This window comes from Lasioglossum baleicum, chromosome 7 (genome assembly GCF_051020765.1).
Source record: "Lasioglossum baleicum chromosome 7, iyLasBale1, whole genome shotgun sequence".
NCBI classification, from domain to species: domain Eukaryota; kingdom Metazoa; phylum Arthropoda; class Insecta; order Hymenoptera; family Halictidae; genus Lasioglossum; species Lasioglossum baleicum.
Window position 1 is genome coordinate 9,232,036 of NC_134935.1, and position 18,977 is coordinate 9,251,012.

Consider the following 18,977-nt stretch of genomic DNA (forward strand, 5'->3'; position numbering starts at 1 on the left):
CCACAAAGATAGATGGGAAGTTCACTTGAATGTGCGTCTTTAGTTTTGTTTTGTGAAACGAACACACAGCTGACGACAAGAAATGTCGACACAATTGTCAAATAGAATCTATGGTTGTGACAATATGACGACAACGTTTACAAACAACAAAATTGACCGAATTTAGATACACCAAGCATTCATTTAGTATGTTCTTATATGAGGACGCCACGACCGAAAAGGTTAAGCACGCTTTTTTTAGTTGCAAAAAGTTGTGTTGTGTCCGCCCCTGGGAGCAATTGGCCCCTGGGCAGATGCCGGTGATCGAGTACTGAGGATCTGTTATTGAAAGAGAACCGCATGAAACATGTACTCCATATTGTCAAACATTGTTCAGATTTTTCAGTTGTTACGTTTTAGATTTTACTTTTTTGAACTTTCAATTTTCACTTTTTTTAGTTCCTTTAACAGTTTAGTCGTCTCACTCAAGTTTCATCAATATTGATTTGTGCAACTTGACTATGTTTCCATAAAAAATATGAGCTCTATTATCAGCAAGTTTTCCGAAATCGGGCGGTCCATATTGCGAACGTTTAACCTACTTGACCTACACCCGAGTGACGCAATTGTTCGGCCAGATCTAAAAATTAATTTTCGTTCCATCGGTGAAACTACTTCGTGTTATGGAACTTTTATAGCTGCTAGTTAGGTAGTGAACACATTCCCTGATTTCAGTTTCTGCAAATTAGTCCCAGAGGAGTCGGTATTTGCGTGAATTCAAACAAACTGCAAGCAATTCCAACCGACGATATTTGCTGGAAGGTCAGCGTATTCTATATATCATTATTAAAAACTCGGCCGTTTGGTGCGCGGTAACATAATAACACCCTCCGCCCCCGGCTCCTGCCTGATTCTGTTTAATCGGTCGCTCTATACTGCAACGATGTTATAAATGGCCGGTTGATAAACGAGAATAATTCAATCGCGCGATAACAAAGATCGTTCTTTCGGCCTGTGACATCGCTAAAATCCTATTTCGCGTTAATTCATTGATCGCTGCGTGTCGGTGCGTCATGCTCACGGCTACAAATGTTGCCCCACTTTCGTGACTCACAACTGTCTCAACTTTCAGGGAGATTTGAAAGCTTTCACGACGATGTATCGCGCAGCTACTCTCTCATTGTTGTGGGGTTTAGACTGTTCGTTGCGTCGGGCCATTTCGGAAAAATTAGCCCGCACATTGTCGCTGGATTTTTTGTCGGAACATGTCGAAGTAGGTACTTTTTAATGAAGCAATGTCAGCAAAATGATTACTTTTCCACAGAGCTTGTATTGATCAAATTGAGTCGTGGCTTTCGCCATTAATCAAATGTGATTACATTCTCAGTTCAAATTTGTTAACCAGCATATTAGAGATTAATTAACTGCGTGTATTACAGTTGTTTATAAATAGACTACGGATTTTTATGCATTTATAGCAAAATTGAGAAGATGAAATTCTAAATTGTTGAAAAATTTTCAACATTCAAGATGACAACATATGTGATTTCTCCTCTATTAAAATCATTAAGTGAAGAAATAACATTCAATGTAGTTTCTGCTTCTCGCAATCGCGATGCAGACAATTTTTATTTTTATTTTATTTTAATGAATTCAAGCATGAAGGGCTACGAATGAATTTTCATACCTCTTCATACCACTAGATGCGTTCAATTTTCCGTACAATGTTATTTCTCTATGCAAAATCAAAAATGTTTGCATTGATTGCAAGGCACACACGAGCCGAATAAAAATTTCTTTCTTCATTTGATGATTTTTATTAAACTGAAACTAACACACAGACGTCGTTAAATCTTTTTAATATGTTCACTGTGTAGAACTCTGCAGTCTAGTTATAACCATAAGGTTTAATAGTCAAGAATATTGGGATCGCGAACACTAGACTGACACGAGTATCCTATCCCGGCTTATCCTGCTCTTGATCCTAGAATGGAAGATGTAACGCCTCGAGTTTTCTTGCAGAAAGGGTCACCGAGAAGGAGATGCGATCGCGCTAACGCGGTGCAGAGAGACAGAACCGGGTCGAATGAAACCCGTAGTCTATTACATTCGAACGGGTCGTTCGAGGCGAGGTCCGCTTTCTCGAATCCCAGAACCCGTGGCGCAGCATTGCTGCAATTTTTTCGCGGGTTCCTTGCCTCGAATGGCGACTGGAGCGGACAGCTTGGAAGATGATTCGGACCGCGTGCAGGATACGATCCTCGTGTAGGTGGCCATCGAGTGGCTGACTTAAACGATGACCGAGCTGAATCGAGAACGGAAGTGCGAAACCCTAGGAAATGGAATATTCCGGCTTGGATATTGGACGGACAACGAATCCTCCGGAGAAAACGATTGCCGGCCGCCTGTTGGCAACTGTCACGCTTATGGTCTCTTACTGCTGCTCTCTAGTCGCGACAGTAATTCCGTGGAAACTCGGTCAAACTGCACCCCAACCATTTTCGGAATCATCGAGTTACGCTCCTGTGATAGCTCCCGCGTCAAAGCAAACGAAGGGATTACAGTAGACTGCCGCATCACGTGTCTGACAATTGTTCGATATTACTGTCCCACCTAACTCTGCCACCTCTAATGATTTTGTTATTTGTACAGATACAAAAAAATGTTTGCAGAAAAATGTTCGGAGAACAGTGTTTGGAGTAATACTCTCTACTCGTTAAAATTACACAATTTTAAGGAGAGACATTATGTATCAGATATGAACTAGACCAATTTCGCTCCATTAGGAGTTTCACAGTTAATTTCCTGTCTCGGAACTTTCTATCCTGTCTCAGCTATGTTTCGCCAGTAATGACAGGTCCCTGCGAATGTTCCGCAACATTTCCAGTTAATGGTAAAATTGACAGGTGGATTTCTCCATTGGACCGCTATATTGAATAATAATGATCGCCTTTGCAGAACGAGGTTCTGAATACATTGCGAAAGAAACAGTATTAGGGGGTGACTCAGAGTTACCACTAAAAATAGCTGTATCATTATTCACAATATTGTTAGTATTAAAGATGTCGGTATGTAATCAACTGTTAAAGTATTTTATGAGATATTATATCAATTTCATATCCATATAATGAAAAGAATCATATAGAATAGAACTATTCTAGGTCTCCGGGTGCAACGTGTTAAACAATTGAAAATGGAGAGTCTGTATAAAAATTCGAGTCGAATTCTGCGTTCTAAGAAGTTCTTCTTAGTAAGAAGCCATTTCTTCCGTAATGAATAATGCATAAATAACAACGGTATGAATTAATTCCGCGTTTTGACGATGTTAGGTTGTGCCGTGGGATTTTCGGCCGCGGTTATAGAAAGAGGCTGGCAGAAATCTATGGACATCGCGAGTGAACAGAATATTCCACTTCGAATAACGGATAAACGAGGCTAGACCATTCTAGGGAAACGATAACCGGGAATGTTGGGACGGTACCACGGTGAGCCGAGAGACCGTTTGCCACGCACGGTCCTTCCTTACGACTATGGCCTTCTCGCGCAAATAGAAAATACAGGGAAACTCTTTCCTGGCCGAGCTCCGTACCCTGGAATCTTACGGACCTAATAGCTGCAATCCTATTTTCGAGTCCGCGTATGCAGCCTCTCTCCCCCCCCCCCCGGAACCTAACCGCTCCAACGGCCGGGGGATAGTAATCGCGTGCTTGACCCGCGAAACGGACCGCTAAATCAACCGCAACGACGTCGTCGAAATTCTTGAAATTACTTTATTCATCTGGCTTCCGTGGCCGAAGAATTTATTCAAATAGCAGCTTTGGTTTCACATGTCGGGCCTAACGTATTCGGAATGTTCTACGTTCGGCTAGACTCGCCGATTGAAAAGAGAACTGATCCCGAGAATGTGTGGATCGAAATTTTCAGTCGTTTTATATAAATTATACACGAATAAATAAATGCGTTCAATAATTTCTCAAACCTAATGTTAACAATCCTGCTGAATTAATGTCGAACTACATACTAACTAGATACTTGTTCAATTATGTGAACATTCTGTCAGTGCAATAGTTCATTTAACAAAATTTACCAACCATTTAGATGAACGTGAAGCAGAAGGTACAACTTACTTAGATGAGAATTAATCTTTTTTATATTTTTCTGATGGTTTTCGAACATTTTTAGATATATTTTCATTGAAAGTTCGACTAAATTCTGGCTGAATTAGTTGCAGTCAGAATGGGTGGAAGAATACATGATTTTAACGTTCGAAGACCACGTGAAATTCTCGGAAATTATTTTTAGTCTAGACCACGTTCATCTGCAAAAACTACGACACTAAACGTTCGAACCATCGTGAACATGCAAGTGAATGATTCCTCCGGCAACGAATGGCTCGCTGTAAAACAAGTGGTGGAACGTGTAAACGTCGTCGGAAGCGGAAGAAAAGTCTCCGTGTCGGCTGTCGCTCACATAAACCGAGGGAACACGTTCCAATTGTTATCGTTTCGCCGATCGATCGCTGGAAAAAGCTTGGAACCTGGAACTTTCGCCACGTCGAGCTCGCCGAAGCATCCAGCGTTACAAAGTTACCGGTGGAGCCGGACGAGGTAGCAAATATTCCGTCAGTTTTTCGCGACATGTCCATCGAGAGAATGAGAACTCGAGGGAAACCGGTTGATGCAACGAAAACCACGACGCAACGGTCCAACATCGTCAAAACGCGGAATAAAAATAATAGCGTTGTTATTTATGCATTATTCATTATGGAAAGATCGGTTCTTTTACGTCGCCGAATTCGATTCTTAATAACTAGACTGTGAATCTTTATGCATTTATGAAGAAATTAACTGGGTGAAATATAAAACAGTGAAAGATACAAAAAATCTATCAAGGGATAAAATGAATTTTTATTTAACAACTTTTTGCCACAATCGACGCAGAATATTTTTATTTTGCATAAAGAACCGCAGTCTACTAATAACCATTTTAGTACACAACGTCCATTTTTGTCAATATTCAATTAACATCTAATTTTAATTTACGAATATTGAGATTGAAACGATACATCCATGAGAAATTATTCAATAAATTTGTTTGCTTGGATATACATTATAGAAAACGCTGCTACAAATTTGGATAGACTGATTTTTGTTATTTTTGTAATGTAATGCGAAATGGTTACTTTCTTTGGTAATTTATTAGTGTTGCCTGAAAAATCATGTTCAGTGTTTAAAATGAACAATAATGCATAATGGTATTCATAAAATGTCGACTTTTATTCAATAATTTCTGTTCAATTTCATTAATATCGACATTTTCGACATTCCTAAACATTTAGAAATCAATGTCGATGCATTAAATATGAGACAGGTGATTCTTTACCAAATGAACTATATCGGCCGCAAGAACCACTGTGCGTCGGGTCGGCTCGGGTCTTACGAAACACAGGTTGCATCGTGCTAGTCTGATGACGCGAATGGACAAGGGAAGGCGGAAGTCTGCTGGTCGGAATAGTTGAATTCCAAGTGGACGAAGAGGGCGAGAAGAGGAGGTCCATTCGGACCGCAGATGTCGGGATGTCGTGGAGCTAGTAGCCGCCGCGTCGGTTTTAGCTAGCCACGGCTTTTTACGAGTTTCCAGCGCGGAACTTGCATTACTTCTTGGACGCAAGGGGTTGGAAGGACGACGGGCAGACGAGGAAGGAAGGGCTACGCCATCTTCTGTCTCGTTCCCTCTCCTGGTTTTATTCAAATTCTCCTGCAGAATCCGCTTCCTTCGAGCTTTTCCTAGTCTTCCTTCGCGCGGCCTCACTCTTTCGCGTTCCAAGCGGTCCGATCCCGGCGAAAACACGGCGTCGACGCCGGAGACGGACGCGTCCCGCCCTATTTTGTTCTTTTTCAGCCACGAATACTTCTCCTTTTGTCCCTAGTTTTCGGGTTTCTGCCTCTTTGTGAATGCCTTCCGCGGTTTCGCTGCCATCCCACAGAGATGGCCTGCAGCCGTTTTAATGGAGAGCCCGGCAAAAGCCGGCGCGCCTTTCACGGATAACTAATTAAATAATCTCGCTAAATCGCGAATATTCGCTCGACTCGCTCTCCTTCTTCTACATTTTGTCCTCATTCATTGCTTCGTCAATAATCCCCAAGTCTCGTGATTTATAAAAATGATACTGGTTTCGCGAACACTTTTTATGCGATGAGAAGACAGCAGATTTTATGCATTCATGACAAAAATTATTTTCAGTCTTTCGTTAGTTTAATTATTTTCAATCCATTGAACATATTAAGAGAGAAAATAAACTTCCACTTCACAGCAGTTCGTTGCAATTCAGGTACAAGGTTTTTATTTTGCATAAAGATCTGCTGTCTATCGATGAGAATGTGAAAAAAAAACATGAAGTAAGAGGCATAAATGTATGCAATGAATTTCATTGTGTGAAATAAAGAAATGAGTGTGCATGAAGCAGCGTATTGTTTGAAAATATTATGTCTTACATCCACTGCTCGAACACTTTTAACGCTGGAATTACCGAGCCCTAAACGAGACTGATGTATGTTCCTTTATAATAATAACAGAATCATTATAAATAGACTGTGGATTTCATGCATTTATGACGAAAATGGGTACGTATAACTTAAAGCAGTGGGCGTGTAAAAACTATTTAAGGACATCAATGTGTTAGTTTCAGCTTAATAGGATAATCAAAAGAAGAATACAATTTTTATTTGGCTCCTGTGTCCTGCGATCAATGCAAACATTTTTTATTTTGCATAAAGATCCGCAGTCTAATTATAAATAATCTTTATTTTCATCTAATCCGCTGGCGACCGACTCGAACCCATTTTTATTTTGCATAATAATCCGCAGTATAATAATTCTTGGCTAAACAGCCCTCGTAAACGATTGAACCGTATCGTATGGGAACTAAAATAGTTCACACTGTACTCGCGCAAAGATTTAGAACGAAGTCGCATGTAAGGGGTTTTAACAAGAAAAATATAAAATAGATCGTTTAGCACGAGTGACCCGGTTGCAACTTATCGACAGCCGGCCCTAGTTACAATAAACACGCGAGTTTGGTTCGCATCCGTTCCCCTGGCACGGACGTTGTGGGAATGTTCAGGCGATTCGTTCGAGGCGAAGTTTACTAGCGGGAGAAATCGTTGCAACCGGCGTGCAATTGCATTTTTACAGCGGTGGCTCGCGCGAAGGCGGCTGGGAAATACATAATTTCGTGACGCGGGGGTGTCGTACAATTTAATAATGCCCGCCCGATGTCCTCTACGTGACCGGATTTCTATTCTATAAGTTCCGGAAGGCGGGCAGGACTCGGGGGTGGGAGGTTAGGGGGTGGTAAACTTTCGTCGGCAAGTTTCAACGGCGAACAGTTCTCCTCGTCGTTTCATTAATCCGCGGATGGCTCGAGTAATACCTAACTGCGGGGAGTCCTGACGATGCATTCAAGATTCTTCGGGGTGACAAGTTCTTAATAGAACTCGCCCGATGAGATAACGTGAAAAATCGTGTCGACCTGCGCGACCCTCGACCATTCTTCTCGATCGTAATTTGTCTTCGCCACGATAATTCCGGTCGGCGGTGATTCCGCGCTTAACGCCGCACGAATTTGTTAGGTTAATTCTAATCGCACCACCACATTTTTTATTTCGCTCGAGGCGGTAACGGGCAAAAGGCATTCCAGAAATTATTCGAATGACAAATATTCGGTTGGAACGAGAGTTCGTAGCGTTTGTAAATTAAAATTAAGAGCTAAAATTCAGATGTTTATTCATAGATTTATTCAATAACACATTTTCTAGAATAGACATATGAATAAATACCTTAATTTTATCTTCGAATCTTAATTTGAAAATGCTGCGAACTTCCTTTCCAACCCAATACATTGTCGATTTATGATTTTTTTCTTTTTCAGTTTGCGAAATTAGAATTTAGATGTTGTACTCGATTGTTAAAGTCTAAATTTGGTTACTACTGTATATGTATTGGTAATTATTCACAGCAAATGAAATTTAACAGTAGAATTAATAAATTTAAAAAGGAATTCACAATTTTTGTGCATACAAATGATTGTTATGTGATTATTAATAATTCAATTAGCTCTTAAGTTCAAATTACAGAAATATTTATTCAAATACTCTAAATATTCAAAGACAAATGCAAAGTATTCAATGGAAGTATTCGACACTTTATACGTTTTTCAATTACAAAAATTGTATATACAGAATAGTCGATGGAGGTCCATCAAGAAAGAAGACAAAACAGGCGCATTTGTAATTCATCAGAGAAGATGAAATCAGTCTTCTTTTTTATTTAAGAGCTTACACTGATGAGTTACAAATCCGTTTTATCCACTTCCCTTCAAAAGGTCTTCACTTTATCAGCAACTGTGTTCGTAAATATTAATGTTCCTTTAATGAAACGTTAAGACGCAGTGGATTCGAAGATATTTTATAGAGAATTCAATAAAACTTTTAAAAAAATACTCCAAGAGTCTTTCTCTTAAGAAATATCGATATCAGCAAAGTAGTATCTACGTTCGCTCGAATCAGAAAAATCGAATGATATCGATATTGTTTAAAGTTTCTCTCGCGATCTTTCGTCACGAGTTTAATGCAGTATCCATTAAAAGAGATGCAAATAATAAATAGACCAGGCCTTTATATCTCGATAAAATTTTATTTAAGCTTTTCCTTTCTGAATCCGTTTGGTATATTTAGTGAGCGTTCCGCCGTTTACCGCGATAGAGTGAAGCGAGCACGGAAATAACACGAGAGACGGAACTAATTTGTAAGATTTTATCGGGATCCGGGAATCGGTTCTCTAAATGAAATTAATTTCATTCCTGGGGGATTCCGAAGGGATCTCGGCCCTTTACGGACTCGGGGAATTGTTCTGGCCGGAACTGTGGTCCCCGTAGCAAAAACACGTTCGCGTTCAGCCATGGGGTTTTGTTTGCTCCGTCCCGGAAAAAGGGGATGATCCACCCCTCTAATCGCTGCGCGTAACGTCTGTTATTTTCATCCTCGAGTGACGGAAGAACGAGGAAACCCGAGTCGATTCCTCTCTTTCTCTTCCAAGGGACAGGAAGCTAAATCATGTCCGGGGGGAAAAATGTTAGCCGGTTTTTCAGCCCCGCGTAAAATCGCGGAGGTCGAATGTGTGTAGCGAACAACGGAACGTTTACTTCCGAAACGCGGGCATAAGAAGGAAAGAATACGAGCGGCATGCAACTGCGGAGGAAGTCAACGGTGCAGGAAAGAGACAGAAAATACACAAACCCGTAATACCATAGAAAATAGCCGAAACATGTACCGAAGCCTGCATAATGCATTTTACTCTCCGGGCCCAGACGAACCTTTGCTTCCGAAAGTCACATGGCCCTTGTGATCCAAAAAATTGCGAATGGCGCTAAATATATAATTTGATGCGGAATCAGAAGTGTGCTACGCTGTCATCCGCTTCTCGTGTTCATATTTACCAGGAAGAGGGCCACCTAAATATCTCCTTTATTTTTAATAGCACAAAAAGAATATTTATGGCATAATTGAAATGGTACCGAAGGAGGAATATCGTAGAAGAACAATTTTTTTTTTGTTCGGTTGTTTTTTCATAGTTTTTTCAAATAGACTGCGGATTTGATGCATTTATGACGAAAATGGGTACGTATAACTTAAAGCAGTGGACATGTAAAAAATATTTAAGGACATCAATGTGTGTTAGTATCAGCTTAATAGGATAATTAAAAGATGAATACAATTTTTATTTGGCTCCTGTCTCGTGTTTGACTTCTTGTCTATTTAAAAAAAATAAGTTTTCCCAATAAAAAAATGACGATGACCTTGAAAAAACTATGAAAAAATAACCAGACGGAGGAAATTGTTCTTCTATGATATTACTCCTCCGACACCATTTAAATTATTCCATAAATATTTTTTGTGTCATTAAAAATAAAAGAGATATTTAGGTGGCCTTCTTCGGCTGAGACACCCTGTACAAGAAGTTACAGAAAAAATTTTATTTACAAAAAATGAAGGTTACCTCAATTTTTTTAGATATTAACATATATTTTAAATAACACAATATTCTAATTAGTGTCGTGACGAATCCAACGACCTTAAATAATATAACATTAAACCTTCAAATAGGTTCCCGGACAACTGTGTGCCGGTTTGAGATGTTAAATTAATACTCAGTATCATATAAAACTATATTTCACGCCAAAAAAAAAACAAGTACCAATCGCAAAGTCTACGCTGTTACTACACCATGGGTTAAAACAAAAAATAAAGTTAATTTTTACGGAGACTAGAGTTTCTATGAAATTATGGACCATTTCGAACACGACCCTCTGGGCATCGGACCATTTTGTTTATAGAGCAACACGAACATTAATGAAATTCTTGTCGCTTGGGTAGAATTTCAAATTTTTTAAGTAGAAAACTTTCGTTCTACGGGTAGTCAAAGTTACCCCTCATTAATTGGAACCGAAATTGGATTTTCCTCTCAAACTTTTTACACAGTGACCGAAAGCGTAATACTAACTTTTCGCACGCATTATCGCGCGAGACGGAAAGCCATTTGTGAATTGCAAAAATATAATTGATTATTTTGTGACAGTTTTGTGTTTCTCTTTATTGTTAGACCCAGAAAAATAAACGTTCCGGCGAAATCAAGTTAACTGCATCCGTACAATTGAAAAAGTGCAGTTTAATAATAATTAATAATGGTAACCGCAATGGCAAGACATTTGACCATTCACTGTAAATGTTGGATAAATGGTAAATCGAATCACGCAAAATATTATAAAGTAACATTTAATTTATAAAGTAACAAGTTAATCATTTGTTTTCTATCTTCAGTAACAACAGAGCTAGAATTCGATTTACCACGTACCATATAATTAATTAACAAATCTGTCACTTAAAATGCTTAACCGCTCGTGTATTATTTTCAAAAATCGGACACGAGCTGTCGCAATAATAAAACTGAAAGCATGCAATTACAGCTGAAAGAGTGAATCGAACGTTTCGTTTGTGTTGGTAGGTACGTGTCGGTTGGCTGCGAGTGTCGATGGAATTCGGGGGAATAGAATTTCGATCGTATCGTAAATACGAAATTGACACTAATAATCGTTTGGCGACGACAGTGGTGAATACTTCAGGAACACTTCCATTCGATCGAATCGTACTGTTCCCTCGGATTCGTACGGCGAGCTACACACAGCGGCAACGATACAGTGGTAAACGTTAATATTTTATCCGGTGATTTACCGAGGCCACGGCTAACGCGCGATAATGGCAGATGGCATCGATTACGGTCGAATTGCTTGCTACAGTCGAGATGCATCGCGAGATAAATGGTTCTCCATTACGTGAAAGAGCTATCGGAAATAAATCGGGAATTCGGGGTTCCGAGCAACAATGATCAACCATCGGAGAATAAGATATCGGTTTTTTGATAGCATCGAATCGATATGTGCAATGAGTTAGCTTCCTCCGATTCGTCCACCATCGCTCCTCATCCTTTCAACCTGCGATCGGCGGAACGCATTTAAAAAATATTCGAATGACAAATACATTATCCACCATTCGATTATATCATATCGTTACAAAATGTTTCTATTGAATACATAAAATGCATTTTGTATTTAATCATATCGCTCGTGCATAAGAAAAACTTCACAAATAAGGAAACACAAAATTTACAGAAGTGCGCTTCGAAGTCCTTTGATAGTTTAATTAGTTATGGGTGCGAGTATAAATAAAAAAAACCTAATAGTTATATAAAAAAAACTGAAAAAATTATAGTTGTGACGTTTTTCTTCAAACATGTAATTGGCACTTTGTGTGATTTCGTGAGGTACAAAGCAAAAGAAGAAACAGAAGAAGTAGGTTGCAAAAAAAAAATTAATAAAAAGTCACATTTGTACGAAATTCAATTTTTTAAATTAACTATCACTGAACTTGTCTACATTAGAGATATACGTCCGGCGAATATTTTAATGCAATAAAACGAAAACTGAAAGATTTGGAGTTGTCACGTTTTTCTTGTGCATGGACGATATTATGGAATATGAAATACTTCTATAATTTGTATTTAGGAGCTCATCAGACTCATCAAATTTCGTCACGACACGATCTTATTAACCCCTTGCTGTACCTTGTTAAAGAAAAAGTAAATGTATATTTTTTGTACGGCTACATTTATTTTAATGCTCAAATATAACACATAACATTCATATTTTTTATACTTTGTTAAAATCCTCATGACGAGTCTGACTCGTTCAAATACGGCAAGGGGTTGATGACAATGGCTGGATCTATGAATTGATAAAATCCATCCACACAAGCAGCGCACCTGAAACGCAGCACGCAGTTCAAGGACCCGACGGAAAAGTTTTTAGTTATTTTCTGCGGAACGCAGTTACGATATCGGATTTGTCCCATGTGTTCCAGGGCCGTTGTAATTTGTGGCGCGAAGTTTGCTCTCCATGTAATTGCAGTGTCATAACGCCTGAACGGGGGTAACTAGTGGCGTAAGCGGCGCGATAAGGTGGTTGGAACGCGTCAAGGGAAAGGCACTTCGTGGCTAATTACGGTGCGCGGATTAATTTCTTTTTTTTTTTAAATAAAAAGGTTCCTAGAATTCGTTCCACTCGGCCAAGCACGCGCTGGAACGACGACCCTTTTCTGAAGCTTAGGTTGAAAAATTTTCGGTCCGTCGAAAAAGGAGCATTCCGTTGCAGCGTGCCTTTGACGAGCGATGCAAACGAGCTACGTGCTACACGATGACTGGCAGAATGATTTCTTACCCGTTATCGCTCGACGAAATCGTGACCCGCGCGTCCAGTCGTTTGCTATTCTTCCCTTCGTTAGTCCATTCCGCGTGTCACAGCTTGTTTCTTCAGGCGAACGGTATTTGTACACTGTCCAGTGTCTTTTACGAAGGCGATCGAGGATTTACAGTTCACAAACGTCTCGATTGAAATCCAACCTCAGCGTCGATGCAACTACCGTCAGCTTCGAACGCGATTTCACGAAAGATAGTAATTAAGTCGTTGGTGTCGATCGTGTTTCGCGGAGTATGATAACGCGCAAATACGCACAGCGCTTCGGAACGGCTAACACAAATAAGACGATTCTTTGTATAAGCGTTAGAAACGGCGCGCGGCAGTGTGTTGAATACTGTGTTAAGTGGGATCGATTGATGGTCTGGCTCTAGAACACTGTTTCTACTTAGGATAAATATTAGCAACAGCATAGTGCACTGTCGTACGACTATAGTTTCCCAGCTATTAATACTCTATCTGCTTAGTCTGAATCGCAAATTGCGTTATGAATTATCGATCATAAATGGTTGGACGTAGATGTGGTCAAGTGGTACCATAGAATTCTGTCTCAAGTAGAAATCTCTATTAATGGTCAGACGTAAAAATTACTAATTCACATTTTAAAGCTACTAACCTTTATATCGCAAGCCAGTAATGATCAGACTCGACACTTGTAGAACAATACTATAATATGACTAAGCTTTTTGAAGAAATAAAATTAAAAATTTATTTCTTCTCTGAATGTTCACGTGTCCGCAATTATGTGGATGTGGTCAAGTAGTACGATAAAATTCTGTCTCAAGTAGACATCTCTATTAATGGTCAGACGTAAAAATCACTAATCCACATTTTAAAGCTATTAACCTTTATGTATCGCAAGCCAGTAATGATCAGACTCGGCACTTGTAGAACAATACTATAATATGACGAAGCTTTTTGCAGAAATAAAATTGAAAATTTATTTCTTCTCTTAATGTTAACGCCTCCGCAATCATCCAACGATAGTAACTATCCTATAATAGCACCAACTATTACAAAAATAAAAGATACATCAAAATTTATCTCTTCTTTTAATAATCTTAATCATGTAGCAATAGTGTCAAATTCTTGGGTTACGAAATTATTCCAGAAAATGATGTGACTTCGCTTCCCAAGTAGAATGGTTTAGCAAAGATCAAACAAGAACCGTCAAACACGTTTGAATCGGTGACTGGGGCAGCGTTGTATGTGAGATTTGCAGTTTATATGATCCAACGTTGTTCTAGCCAACAGTTCAACAATGAATTGTTAGCTGGAACAACGTTGGACGACATAAAGTGCAAATTTGACGGGAGAGCAGGATTTGATGGGAGAACAGTAAAAGGAAAAATTGATTTAAAGAAAATCTCACACACAACGTTGCTCGAACGACCAATTCATTCGTTTATCTACCGAGCAGCGCATCGTACGAACAGAATATGTCCATGGGGATTCTTAATTCATTTTTCCTTGGTAGATCACGTCTCGATTACGCTTCCCGGTTATACCGTCCCGAAGCGGGCTGCAGAAGTTAGGAGTTCCGCAACAAGGTAGCTCGATCGGAAATTGTTGCGGTGTCCTCGCTCGAAAGAGTGACGAGGATGCAACGAGAGATGCTCGTTAGAAACTTTGCGCCGTGCGCAGCGTCTGCAAGCTGCATGGCAATTCTAAGATAATTATGGTCAGATGGATTTCACTTTAACAGTGTATGCGTGGGAACGGTTGCGCGCCGCTGTGGAGATGAGACAATTAGTCTGTAATTACGGGAATAAATTTCTTCGTGGCGCGCATGAGCGAAACGCGTGTCTGATGATTGGACGACGTACCCGCGAAACGTAATTTCCTCTCATCAACAGGGCTAACGAAATGATAAGATTATATTTGACGACTATGTCCTGACACTGTGCCGGCTGCAACGAGTGGCTCTATTTTTAGTGCGTTGCACGGAATGCATTTTGCAACGCGACGATGGAGGAGATTGGCAATTGGATCTAATCGCGAATGGAAACTATCCGCACGCGACTGTTGTTCTACAGACTTTAGATCGATGTAGAGATCTACGGGATTCAACAATTGAGAATAAACGAATTCTACTAAATACAGAGGGTCCAAGGTAGACTTTGAGTAAGTCAGAAATTTTTAGTATCGTCGAGACATTGAGTCTGACACACACGGTTCTGCAACTGGCAGGTCGAACACTCCTGAAAATAGGTACATTTTCTTTGGACTTTCTTCTTCCTGTTTGGAGAACAAGCTCTCGGAAAGATATCGAGGAAGGGATCGTAACTGTTCCCTTCACGGTTGCGTATATTTTGCGGAAATAGAAAAATGTTGTGTTAAGAAAGATCTCGACGCATTATGTCGTAATTTTTTGGAAGTCTGTGGTCCATAACTAAGGATTCTTTTAAATGTATTTTTTAAAAATATCTTACGTTTAAAAGATTATTCGCAAGATTGGATGGTAAAAAGGATTATTTTGCAATTCGACTCGTGAACCAACAACTTAGAAACGTGATGTAATAAGTTCGATAGGGATTATTCCGTAAAGTATGATTTTTAAGTTGCCTTTTGGTGCAACACAATTCTTGAAAATTCTGTTCTGCTCTATACAGATAGATAGTATTAACACGTTCGACGATAGAGAACGGCGATAACAGTGCCGATTACAAACACGAATTTCCACCCAAAACCGCGCCACGTTGTCTCATCCGTAAACAAAACTGCAACGACAAACGAACCATTCCCAGGCAACAGTGACTATCCTGACCCAACCAAAGCGTACGAAAGCCGTAATATCCTCAACTTTTATTGCCGAAGATCCACAATCCACAGATCTCCGTCGCTGGCTCACGGCACAGTCGCGAAACCGAGCACGTTCAATTTCCTTAGCTAATGAAGCAGAGGTGTCGTTCCCTCGAAAATAATGCGAGCTGCACGAGGAGATGTCACACGAGATGTCAGCCGGACGTGCCCGAGCGACACGCATCCGGAAATAATTTCCGCGGGCATAAGATTCGCAGGTTCGTAGCTGCGATATGTGTGTGTTGTGCGTGGGTGAGATAAGAAGGGAGGTCGCGAGTCACTTTGGAATCGGCGGATGCGCGTTTGGACCCAGGTACGCAGGTGTGTCGGCGTTTTGGCGCGTAGGAACGGACGCGGGCGCGCGTCGCGTGGGAACAGGCCGCGAAGCCGCTTGTTTCAAGTTCGGCCGACGACTGACGAACGCTCCTGGGCTCGACGCCTGCGTCCCGACGCCTCCATGAACCCGGTGCGCGCATCACGGACCGCTCCGCATGCATCCGGATCCTACAGTGAGTAACTTCAACATTCAAACAGTTTTCACGAAAGAGTCACCCAAAAACGAAGGGTTTTTCTTCACCCTTTTTGGTCCCTAGATTTTAGCTCTAACTTTTGTGCCAAATAGTTCATGTCAAGCAGAGTAGGGCAATAATCAACTAGTATTTAAAAATGACTAATAGTCTTTTTGAATGTTAGTCATAGCAAAATAGTAATTAGTCAACACTTTTTGTTTAGTTAGTGATAACTAATTAATAATATTAATGTATGTTAATCGCACAATAGTGACTGATGACTAAAGATCGATGACTGATCATCAACTACTAATTCACTAATAAGCAATAGCTAACGATTACTTAGAGCTGTGACTAATTATTTGCCATTTAGTTATCACTAACAAAGAGTCACCCAAAAACGAAGGGTTTTTCTTCACCCTTTTTGGTCCCTAGATTTTAGCTCTAACTTTTGTGCCAAATAGTTTATGTCAAGCAGAGTAGGGCAATAATCAACTAGTATTTAAAAATGACTAATAGTCTTTTTGAATGTTAGTCATAGCAAAATAGTAATTAGTTAACACTTTTTGTTTAGTTAGTGATAACTAATTAATAATATTAATGTATGTTAATCGCACAATAGTGACTGATGACTAAAGATCGATGACTGATCATCAACTACTAATTCACTAATAAGCAATAGCTAACGATTACTTAGAGCTGTGACTAATTATTTGCTATTTAGTTATCACTAACAAAGAGTCACCCAAAAACGAAGGGTTTTTCTTCACCCTTTTTGGTCCCTAGATTTTAGCTCTAACTTTTGTGCCAAATAGTTCATGTCAAGCAGAGTAGGGCAATAATAAACTAGTATTTAAAAATGACTAATAGTCTTTTTGAATGTTAGTCATAGCAAAATAGTAATTAGTCAACACTTTTTGTTTAGTTAGTGATAACTAATTAATAATATTTATGTATGTTAATCGCACAATAGTGACTGATGACTAAAGATCGATGACTGATCATCAACTACTAATTCACTAATAAGCAACAGCTAACGATTGCTTAGAGCTGTGACTAATTATTTGCCATTTAGTTATCACTAACAAAGAGTCACCCAAAAACGAAGGGTTTTTCTTCACCCTTTTTGGTCCCTAGATTTTAGCTCTAACTTTTGTGCCAAATAGTTCATGTCAAGCAGAGTAGGGCAATAATCAACTAGTATTTAAAAATGACTAATAGTCTTTTTGAATGTTAGTCATAGCAAAATAGTAATTAGTCAACACTTTTTGTTTAGTTAGTGATAACTAATTAATAATATTAATGTATGTTAATCGCACAATAGTGACTGATGACTAAAGATCGATGACTGATCATCAACTACTAATTCACTAATAAGCAACAGCTAACGATTACTTAGAGCTGTGACCAATTATTTGCCATTTAGTTATCACTAACTATTCAAAAAGTTTGGCTAATGACTATTTTGCTATGGCTAACATTCAAACAGACTATTAGTCGTTTTTAAATATTAGTTTATTTAAATATTGCCTTACTCTGATGTCAAGACAGGGATCATTCAAGAAATGGAAGTAATAGTAATTCTTGGTTAAATGTCCAAGACCATTTCCACTTTCCCCCTTCCACTCACAAGGGAAGGACCCGAGGTGGTTGTCGTCGATTTTAATGTACTTTTGCACGGTGGTCGTATACATGTTTCTGATGATGTATGTAAAATATTAGGTGCAGTTACTTATAAATATTGAAGATATGAACATTTAAAAATGACGTACCTTCAGCACGCAGTATCAGTATGGAACAGCAGAGTTCCATTTACAACAATGTACGTGTGTGTCTGTGTTAGCGCGGGGTTAATTGGTAGCGAGACTAGTAAGCTGGAGAGATCATCGGATCAAATTCGGGTAGTTCGCAATTTTGAAAAATGAATTTAAAAAAAAAAATCGAAAGCGACCGGGAGTTGATCCGATGATCTCTAGCTTACTAGTCCCGCTGCCTATTAACTTCTACAATGTACAGAGTGTCCTAGAAACAGCGTCGACGAAAAAGGGGGTGATTTTTTATTAACACCCTGTATATATACTGTAAATTACGTAAGTAAAATGTATACCATTTTTTAGATTTTTTAATAAGGATGTTTTCGTGGGAAATGACTGAATACGTTTTTGATTCCAGTATATATTATCATAAAAACCGCAGAAAATATAAATAAATTTAATCTTGTTATAATATACACACATCAGTCACTTTGGATGGTCGGTAGTTTTTCGTTAATTGAACAGAGCACATAAACATGTACATCTAACCGCGTACGTTATCTTTACTTTACGAGCAACATGATAAAGCCGCGGGGTAAAAATCTGCAGGTGTCTGAATTTTGAAGTAACTTGCTGTAATTCGGCTTCCCGAATCGTATCCTGCTGACTTTACTCGAATATGTTCTGCACAAATAATACCTGCAGCTACGAATCCGTGTAGGAACGTTACCGCAAGAAAATTAACGTTATGCTCGCCGCGTTTCGGGATTCGCGCGACGTTCCACCGCTCCGTTGCGAAACATCGTCACGGGATTCAACGTATTTCCTACTCATTGTTCTGCTTGTTTAACTTTGCTGTTTTGATTTCGACCGTCGCTCATTGGCTAAACGAAGCTGGAACGCTACGGAATGTTGCAAAATCTCGATGAACATGTGACGAGTTACTGTAACTCTCACAGTGCTGTTCAGCAAGCTTTGTGTGAGGTCAAAGTTACGGGAAAATGACGTCAGTTGAATTAAAGCGGAGTGGGGCAAAAGATTGTTATTTGTCGATGATCATTCCATTTC

General features: G+C 39.5%; 1 protein-coding gene across 6 annotated transcripts in view; it reads right to left on the bottom strand.

Annotated features, from left to right (window-relative positions):
* Window positions 1–16,074, bottom strand: part of LOC143211047 (limbic system-associated membrane protein) — a 121,387-nt gene extending 105,313 nt beyond the window's left edge. The window contains exons 1-2 of one of the 6 annotated variants that reach the window (XM_076428458.1): window positions 15,648–16,074; window positions 12,809–13,016 (exon numbers count right to left, since the gene is read on the bottom strand). The gene's annotated coding sequence lies outside the window, so the exon portion shown is untranslated. Of the gene's footprint in view, window positions 1–12,808; window positions 13,223–13,460 lie in introns of all 6 variants that reach the window. The other 5 variants (XM_076428457.1, XM_076428456.1, XM_076428455.1 and 2 more) reach the window with 5 other exon arrangements.
* Window positions 16,075–18,977: the final 2,903 nt, after the last annotated feature.